An 11,007-nucleotide genomic window follows, 5' to 3' on the forward strand; every position below is an offset into this window, starting at 1 on the left:
ACTTAATTTATTTACACACAAACCAGGAAAAATAAGCAATTTAAAATTTTTTAAATTAATTCATTCTTTAATCATGTTTGTTAACAAATATTATCCAGCTACACTGTTATGCCCACATGTAATACAGATTTATTGTCTCCACGAAAATGAAAATGAAATGACTGACATAATTGGAATCATAATTTTTCACTTTTGAACTTATCCATCTGAGCAGAAACGTAGATTAATTTTTGCTTACTGTCCAAAGAAAGTCCCTCATGCCCCCTCATCATCTCTTGGTCTCTCTCCCTCTCCCTCCTCCATGTGCTGTCATCTAGATTCCCTCCCTAACTTGTAAATTTGGGTCAGGCCACAGTCTCCTCTCCGGGCTTCACAGGAAAATGTGGAAATGGATTGTTTCACACTAGTTAATCTTATTGAGAGGGAGGGAGAAGCGAAAACAACAGGGACCAATGTGGAGGACAAGGGGAAGGAGGAAGGGAGGAAAAAAGACTGAAGAGTGGGTGTAAGTGCAAAAAACAGAAAGGAAGAGGGGAAGAGTAGAACAAAGATGGAAGTGAATGGAAGAAGGAGTGAGAAAGAGGAGGGCAGATGGGCAGAAGAGAAAAGAAAGTACATGTGAGGAGATGAGAAGAAAGGGGAGGAGAGGAGAGGCAAGGCAGGCGAGGACAGGGAGATGGGCAAAAGACAACAGGAGGAAGGAGGAGCAGAGAGGAAAGGAGAATAAAGGAGGAAGGAGAGGAGAGGAGTTGAGAGAGGAGAAGAAGAAGAAAGGAGCATGCCACTCACGTCTCATCTCAGAACTCTGCCAGAGTCACAGCTCTCAGTGCTGGCAGCTCGCATACTAACAGACAGGCCATATGGCTTCATTATGAGACACACACACACAGGAGCACAAACCCACACACAACATGCGTGAAAACACACCAGCCTCAACAAACTCATAAGCGTACACACACTTGAGGATGAATACACATAAACACCACACACACATACACAGGTGCAAACACTCGCAGGGAGAAGAGGAGGTGTGTGACGAATTGAATGAAGGGATCGAGGAGGAGGATGTAATGGCACGTTGAGTTTTTCTACCTCCGGGGGCTCTGAGGGAGAGCAGAGCTGGCCCAATTACTGAGGCTTACATGGACACACACATATGCATGTTACACACTCAGTCACGCACACCTATTCTCAGCAGTCCGGGGAAAACCGGGAGAATATAATCATCATTATCAGATACAGGCAGAGCAAATATTTGGAATACAGAAGTGCAAATCACAGTCTTTATGTAGATACAGTAACTCTGCCAGTAGACGTGCACACACACACACAGACTTCCGTTGGACACCAGGGAGGACAAGCCTTGCAGCCTTGGAGGCGTTTGGGAAGAAGAAGGGACTGACTGGATAGGTTGCAGTCACACATGCTGCATAAACCACTTGACACACATTACAGTCATTAGTGTCATGATCTGTGGGATGGATGATTCTGTTCATGAGTCCCCATGGACAGAGCTTGGTGCTCAGTTGGGCTCCTCCCCAGGGGTCTCTGGAGGTGTCCTGGAAGTGCTCTCTGTGGACTGTCTGTGTTGGAGTAAGGACAACTCGTTTTTCATTGCTACGATGTATTAATCTGAACACTTGGTGACAGGTGCAGTCACACAGTGTTTCAGAGGTATTATTGCATTGCTGATATTTAACTTAAACACCCCCACTTCCACACACACACACACACAAAAGAAAACAAGGCTAATACGCTTCATTTGTGTGTTTATAGCTACCTTTGTTGGAGGCCCATCGATGCTTGTTGCTGTGGAGACCATTCAACATGACCATGACATCCATCAATGACAAATTTACGTTACCTCAACTCAGTGCAGGCACCATCATGTTGGTTGTAGATCTTGGCTGAAATTGTTGTATGTTGTGTCCCATCATCAGAAGCTGCAGGAAGCTTGATAATTCCTCATCCAGTGAACGTATTGGTTTGATTATTTTTGGTTTTCTTTGTGATCGTGAAGCTGAATGTTGCTGTTCCTCTATTTTTATTTAAAGTGAAAAAAAAAGTGTTGCGGTCATATGTTAGCATTTTTTAGCTGCAGATGAAATAACGTCACTAAATTTGCTGTAGCCTTCGTGCTATTCAGTGTTATTTTTATTTTCGCCTGTTGCCTTGGTTTTCATGGTGATTAGCTTGTTCAAACAAATGTTCTGTCTTTTTGTTAACGCTGAACAGTGTAGCTAAGCAGACAGTTTGTTGATTCATTTCAATCAAACAACCGTAATTAAGTGAAGCTTTTGAAAATATTTTGAAAACTTGACTAAAATTTTGCACAAAAAAGCAATGTACAATGTACAAAAACAATGTTCAATGAAAATTAAATATAAAAAATTAAAAGAATTTAATGCAAACTATAAATACTGTTGGGTTTAGCAAAGTGTGAGCATTAGCTCATAAAAACAAGACACATTTACAGCATGAAGTGACATTTTGGTGACATCTACTGTGCCCCATAGACCAGTAGTTCCCTCATCATTTACCTTGCAACCCCCTAAAAGGGAGCAACAACTACTTGTGACCCATTGCTATAGCTACATATGTGTATGGGTTATGACCTATTCAACTGAGGAGCATTTTTCGCCCTGAATATTTTTTTAGGCCTGAAGATATAAAATTCGTAATTCACAAGAAACTAGCAAAGATTAGCTGAATATCCAAAAAAAGCTTAAACCCATATATTATTATCAGTTTCAGATAATAAGATAAATTGGTTATGGGCAGCTAACCTGGCACTGCAGGTCAATTTCTCTGATTTTCTACAGCTTCCTGTAACAACCAGAGAAGACATTAGAATTTCTTTTCTTTCAAACGTGTGTGATATTGTAAATGTTCAAGTTCCCCTTGAAGCCCTATATTTCTCTCCCTCTGACTTTAACAACCCTCTGTATGGAAATATCATCGAAACAAACGCATTTGCTTTTGTCCCTACAGACACACAATGTTAATGATCCGTGGTTCATGATGTTTTTTAATAACTATTTGATTGGTACAAGATGATTTACCACTGCTGTCTGTTATTGCTTTTTTGTAATCAGCATATTATTTTGGAATTAGCAAGAGAACAAAGTGTTTTTAATAGATTTAACAGAGTCCTGCAGAGCAGCAAGCAGACATTTTTATCAGATGATGTGGTAAGTATGGATTTTTTCTGTGGTTTCCTATTACAGTATACACCAGCTTATTGAATTCAACTAAGCATGTAATCCTGGAATCGCTGACTCCTCTTCATTTTAAATCACTTTGTAATTCACTTGACATTATTAGATACCAAGTCATATGTTATTTTAATATAATGACTTATTTGAATAGCTTGAAAACACATCAGCGGGACGTTTTGATGGTGCTGCATTGAATTTACTTAGTAATCGTGTCTGTGAGTGAACTGCTCTGTGACGCAATAAGGTCGAGTTAAGTTCAGTGACATTTAAGTCATAAATTACAGAGCAGATATTCACAAGCAAACACACACACCACACCCAAGGTGGAACTGTTTATTCCAGTCCAGGTTTATGTTTCCTTGTTGAGAAGAAAGTGGAATATGAATGTACTGTACACATTTGTACGTAGAGCACATACATATATGTGTATTGGACGCAGTCAAACAAGAAGAAATGACAAAATTGTTTAATTTCGTTTCCTTGATCCGCACTGCACAGCCACAACAGATTAGGCATTAAAATTGTTTTCACCCAAAAACAGCACAAACTGAACATTTTGTTTAATTGCTCTCCATGTTGACAATGGTGAACGCTTTACAGACCCCCTGTTTCTATTGTTCAGGTTAATTCATCTGGGCCAAGTTATAAGAACAGATGAATGGGAGCTGATGAAAAGAGAATGGAGCCCTGCAGTCTCAATCACCATCGGATGGGTGCTCTCATGGTTCGGGAGGGAGGGAGGCGGGGGGCGGTGCCTGTTGCCAGGATACTGGCCGGATCCAGTCTGGAGGTCCCGCTGTTTTATTGGACAACACGCTTGACCCTCTGGTGACCCCAAATTGGCCCCTGACCTGAGTAGTCACACCTAATCAATGCAGCCATGCACACGCTGACTCAGGGAAAGGATGGTGCTGCTTACCTGCTGGTAGAGACACAGAGCACTGAGCGGCACCATGGATCAATGTCATACAAAGTGACATCTGCAACCATTTAAAATCACGTTTAGTATAATTAACTCTTTGATATGTTGTCATCAACCTGACATGTGGCATCTGAAAAATGTGTTTTAAGTGGTTCCCTACTTAGTAAAGTATTTTGGAACTGCAAAAGAACCCAAGGAAAACTGTATCATATGTATTCAGTGTACATATGGTATGTAGATGTTCCAGTATGAAGTGTATGTGCACATATTTACATCCCTATTTACTGTAAACTTAAAGATCTTGATGTTACTTAAGAATGAGTGGGACAGAAAAAGTGTCAAGTTGTACAAGGGGAAAAAAAGCAAATAAACACTGAAAAGTCCAAAAGTCGGGCCTTCGTGGTTGATCACTCTCACTGTGACTGGAAAGCAGTGATGTTTTTTCTTTTCTTTTTTTGGGGGTGGTTGTCCTGCGATCGTAGTTGTTAAGAAGCACACTATGACTTCAGTGTCCTTGGCCTGACTTCAGCAGGGCCCCACTGCTGCATGTCATATCCAGTGATCCAACTATCCATAATTAACTTAAGAAAAAAACAAAAAAACTAAAAACATTACCATAAAACTATCCAATGTGAGCCAAATAAATTAATTGTTGCCGTTCTCCCTAAGTGAGAGGCAAAATTCTGTAGTGCCTTGTTTTTGTCCCCTGACTCATCCAACTGTTTTTAGGGTTTCTAGTCATCCAGGGCAAGAACAACTAATCAGTTTTACAGTATATTCTTTGAATATGCAGTTGTTTACGCTTTTAAAATACCAAATATAGTTCATAAGTCTGCTGGGCGTGGTACACTGAATATGAAACCCTACCTCTCGATCTGGGCTGTCACCAGTCTGTCAGCAAATACAAACCATGCTCTAATCCCATGGATTTCTTCATTCTGCGGCCTGACATGAAGAGAAATAGGACGACACGCCCAGTGATCTCTCAGATTGCTTTAGAGTGGCCAGCTGTCCCAGACAGTTCAGACTGGCGCGACAGACAGGCTGGGCTCTGCACCCAGTCACACATGTCTAGAAAAACAGCAGAGAAAACAAACTCACACCTACGCGCGGAAGTTTGAGAAGAACTAAGAACTAGGTAAACTGCGACTACTAGTTGGTTATTATCACAGACAAAATAAAAAAATGCAAGATAACCAAAAATAAATTTCCAGTGAATCAAAGTGAACGGAACCAGAATCAAAAGGCATAAGAAATATTCCTGCAAAGTGAAATACTGAGTTAGTAATTAAGTTTCAATAGTTTGCCCTCTCCTCTTCTTTTGTGGGATTGTGTTTTGTTAAATCTTGTTTTAGAGACAATTAAATTTTAAAAGACTGAAAAATAAGTGATGGGTATGTCGGTAGCACCAACATCAGTCAGCTGTTGGTTTCTTCCGTGCTTAGTCCGTTGCAGCCCTGGCTGCTCTTTACACACTGCTTCCATTCTGAAATATCAATCAAAAAGCTTTGCTGTTGCAAAATCTTTTTTTTTTTAAAAACTATTATATAAATTCCACTTCTTTTTGTAATTAATAAGAGGGCTGCTGAGTCATTGTGGTTCCATTTTTAACCATAGTGTTTTCTCACTAACCAGATGTGGGAGAGTTTGTTAATAGTTCTTTAGAATAAAGAAAAAAAATACAATGAAATCTTGAATGTGGTTTTGAAATTTGATATCATTTCATTTTTTAACTCATCATCGAAACACTTTTGCACATGGTGCTATACAGAACCATTTTTGGGTTCGCCCAGATGATTCACTACTGGTACAGTCCTACAGAGTCATTTTCTGGTGCACTGGAAAATCTTTTTTGTTGTGGCTCTACACTAATTATGAGATCCTTCCTGAGCCGGACGGGATAGTTTACTGCACAAAGAGGTTTCCACTTATTGTGGCTGAAAATGCAGAGTGTGGAATAAGAGGAGAGAAGCTGGCAAGGATCCTCTGGCAGAAATGTAATCTGTTTGGATAAACACAACATGCACCCAGTGCGGACAACGCCAAGTGCTCTTTCATTTTCACTCCATATGCAACAACAAATTTCTGAGGGCCTGGGCAACGTCCAGCTTGTTTGTGCCTCATCTTTAACATTTAGAAACAGCGGGCTACAACTTTAGGGTCACATTCTTTTTTTTTTTTTTTATCATTTTTACCACATCAAGGGTGGCAGCAGCAAAGAAATGCCCCTAAAAGTTTCAAGACTAAAATCACCAAACTCTAAGAAAAAACTCCTTTTTGTTGTTTGAGTAATTCCTTCTTAAAAATCACATGAAACTTCTTCACATTTTTCACACACAATTTCACATTTTCACAGTTTTCATCAGTATTTCCTTAATATTAATATTTTTGTTAGCACACACACACAAAAAAGAAAGATCAACCAGTGACAGATGAATGGGGCAACGTTAGCTAAGACGACCTCGCTACAGACTTGAATGAAAATCCCAGTCTGAGGAGAGGAGACTGGTGCTTGTGATTTTTCTTTGACATAAGAACTACTTTTTGTGGCCCACTCATGCTTCCTTTTTCTGTAAGAAGATTTGAAAACCTCACTGTGGATATCTTCGGGCTGGGCAGAACTGTTATTGCGGCTGGATTTTTCTTCCAGATATAATTTATCAGCACAAATCAGCCGGGCTATTTGAATGATTAGAAGGTTTGTCTTGGCCACTGAGGCTATACAACCCACCCACCTTGCCAGCTAACCAATCTATTCACCTGACCACAGCACCTCTGCTCACATAAATCTGCCGGACTGCTCTGCCTCTGCCTGCTGGCTCTTTTTACGACATGTGCTTCTCTCTGTGTGGTTTTGTGTTCATGTATATTTGCATGCATGCATCTATGTGTATTTTTGTGTGGAGAATAAGTTTATGACCCAGCCCTCCATGCCTGTATTGAAACATTTCTTCTTAGAGACGGATTGGAGGTTTCCTGATCCGGGGCGTGCCACGCACATCCATCACAGTGGCGGTCTGGTTTCCCGGTGATTTAGGACTTAGTGAAGCGGCCCTGCTGGCCACTGTGCTCTGACCACAGCCATTCCATCACCCTCCCACCTCCCAGTCTTAATATCACTACAGTGACAACCAGGAGCTCAGTCCATTGCTCTATATTTCTCTCTCTAAATGTGTGTGTGTGTGTGTGTGTGTGTGTGTGTGTGTGTGTGTGTGTGTGTGTGTGTGTGTGTGTGTTTTATCAGTAAAAGTGATTAATCTCAAAGAATAAACCGAGTGGGTATGGGATGAATATTGGCCATCATTGTATCGGCTGAAGTCTGATTTGGTGAATATGATGCACCTTGTTTGAAAATATATGTATAGCATCAGATTTAGTATTATATTGTAATGTATTATATAATGTTTAAGTATTAAAGTTGGTTTCCATGTAAAATGTTTAACCTCAGTTGATTCTCGTAAAATATTTGATTTGTATCATATAATAACTATTCATCATCTTACTTTCAGTACAATGTCCCTTGATAGGCAAAAAAATTATTTTTAGCAGCTCCTTTGCAACGAGCAATCACCATATAACTGTAGGTTTGACATTTAAATATACATAGTATAGAAATTTTAATCCCATAAAATCAGTTTTAGCTTTGAGAAACCATTTCAGCAAAAACTTGAGAGTGTGAGTGTGGTCCTGATATAATTTGATATAATTCCTGTCGAAGTTTTTCCATTTGAAGTTGAAGAGTATATACTCACACATCCTCTCCAGAAGTGTTTAGACTGAGTCTGTTTCAAGTAATATCGGTGTATTGAGAGTACAGTCGGATCGTCCTCGGCTCCGGGCTTGGATTTTTCTCTTTTTTTTTTGGAGTGCCGGCTGTCCATCTACACAAAGCGGATTTTGCATCAGCCAGCTTAGAAGTGAGCATTGCTTTGAAGTGCTCTAATCCTTCCTCTACCTTCAGACAACCTTCCCTGATCCACAGCGGAGTCACAGTGCCAGCTAACAGCACAGGCAGGACAGTCCACACCACTTGACCTTAGATACAGTGTGCACATACTTAAGAGTACATACACATGTATCTACAGTATAATAGTTGAACATACACGTAACAGCACACAACCTTGCAGGCAGGCAGCACTCTCTGAACAAAAAGAGTTCCCATGTACAGTATGAGTAAATGGTTCTTTGGGATAATACAGAAAAAAAAAAAAAACTTTGCCGTAGTTAAATAATCCCTATAGTTCATCTAAAAATGTACCAATCTTTATGGCTTGTAACCCCTTAATAGGATGTGCCCTATCTATAAACCAAAGACATTTTTTTTAATATAAATTGTTTTATTTGAATATTTTTGAGGCCTGATATAAAACTAAACTTCTTTAATAAAAATAAAATATGTAGAAAAGAATAGAAAAAAAAGACATTTGTATAATTGTGTGTAGCAATTTGTTTTCTCTTTTTTTGCCTCTCTTTTATTGATTTTCAGATAATCTTCAGATTATTGTTGTGACCATTTGAGGGGTTGTAATTTCCAGGTTTAAGAGCAGTACTCTATGGCACTATGCTAAAATAGTTCTACATAGGATTTTATGTTTTGTGGAAAACATTGTTTCATAATGTATGAAATATTCTAAACAAGCCATACTAATGTTTCCAGCATGACATCAGTTTGTGTTGATCTTGCAAATGAGATAATTCTGAGAGGAGTGCTTTCTCTTAGTGCCACTGCCCTAACCAAAGAAACACAGAAGACAATGTATAAGCACACATTTGTATATGTATATGGAATGGAAACAAGGACATTGTTCATCTTGAAATTCCTCACAAATGCACACTTCCACATGTGACTCAAAACCAAAGCAGGCAGAAATCTTACATCAAATCCAGCCGAAGGCCCGGAATTCGGTCTCAGTGAAACTCCTGCACTCCATTTGAAGAGGCAGAGCTGTCAAAGTGGGTGGCATAACCAAGCTGACAGCCAGCTGTGGGTTGCTGCTCTTTATTCGCCAGACAGACATCAGCAATTTTCAATTTCCTCCTTGCCGCACGCTTAAGCCCACACACTACCAAAACACCCTTTACCAACAAACGCCAACTTCTCTGACTGAGGAAGATGACTAGCAATTGGACCGAGCGATGGATTATCCAATCTGAACTGTTGTTGTTGGTGGGTGGTCTGTCTCTTTTCATACTCTCTCCTCAGCCCGGAGTTTTAACCAATCCCCTGCCAGATGGGGTCAGTAAAGTCTCACCAACAGCACCCCTATTGGCCGGGGTGGTTTGTGGAGTCATGGTGTTGAGAGGAGAACAATGAATGACATCAATAATACAGCTTGCCAGGCCTATGCTGTGTGTGTGTGTGTATGTGTGTGTGTGTGTGTGTGGGTGTGTGTGTGTGTGTGTTCTGGTCGATATATTTCAATCCAGCTGTTCAGTAATACTGTAGACTCATGAATAATCCACATTCCTCTTTTGTTGTCCTTGCCTGACCATTTGTGTGTGTCTGAGTGTGTGTGCGCGTGCGTTGCCTACCCGGTGCTGGAACCAGACGGTGTATGTTGGCTGCCTCTCTCTCTCCCTTCTCTGTGGGCCAGTTCTCCGTCTGAAAGGAATCTCAGGCTTTCAAGGCTCTTTTTGTGAACTGCTCATCAAAGCCTCCGCAAACGCTATAGTGCCGAGTTTTGAAGTCAGTATCCTTTTTTACTTTGGATGAGATCTTCTGGTCATGGTTCTGTGGGCTCTCTCTCCTCATGTTTTTTTAAATTATATGTATGAGCTCCAATGCAAATCAGGCCATTGTTTTTCTGGACAAGGTAATAGATTGATGTAAATTGACCAATATGATGGATTTCCATAAATGGCCTTCTCTCTCATACTTTGATTTATTCTTTCCACTTTTAAAAGTCTTTCTGTTGTCTTTGTATTCTACTGAAATCCTCAGGATTAAAAGGAAAATCAGACTGACCTTCAAGAAAACCCTTGAAAATTGGACTAAACATTTGTTTGCATAATTTTAAGGCTTTGACTGACTAAAACCAGTTATTGCAATGACAATGTTCAAACCAGCATTTTCAGAGAAAGCACAGTTCTGTAAGAACAAGCAAACAAACAAATGTTAAGTTTTAATTATTTCATGTAGCCACATGCATCATCACTTTACCAGATTTAAGATTTCCTTGACTATATGTAAGTATGTATGTAAGTATGTATACATTTTTCCTGACAATTGCACCCCATAATAATCATAAAAATAATAAAAACTACAGGAATGCCCCAACTTGCTCTCATAAATAGACATGACAACCCCCCCCCTCCCACCACCACTGGATGAAAACCCCAGAATTCCTCTTCAGCAGAAGGATAGCCAGTATGGTTGAGTTTTCCCTTCCTTGCTGGGCTCTCTGATGATTTGGCCAGACAGCCAGTGGAAAATTGGAAAGTAATTTTTTTTTTTTTTTTGGAGGGGGTAAAAAGGAAAACACTGGCAAGACAATGGGGAACGATGGAACTAGCTTATCCCCACAAACACACAGGCAGTAAGATGACACTTCCCCTCCCGCCAAAACGTTGAAGACTGCTTTGTCATTCCCCTAATTGGATGTGATTACATTTTAACTGGGAGGGAATGATCCCACTCTCTGGCAGGGGCGCATCAGGGTGATTGTTCTACCTCTTATTGAATTAATTTTCTCTGAATAAAATTCGGTAGAGACTACATGTATCATCAAGTAGCATCACTGCATTGTTTGGATACAACTGTGACAGTGGGTGGGATAAATTGCAGCTTGCAAACAAAGAATACAACAAAATATGACGCTGATGCTTACCTTGAATGAATTCAGTTCTGGTGAAACAACATCCCTAGGT

Source organism: Toxotes jaculatrix, chromosome 15, assembly GCF_017976425.1.
Source record: "Toxotes jaculatrix isolate fToxJac2 chromosome 15, fToxJac2.pri, whole genome shotgun sequence".
Taxonomy (NCBI): Eukaryota; Metazoa; Chordata; class Actinopteri; family Toxotidae; genus Toxotes; species Toxotes jaculatrix.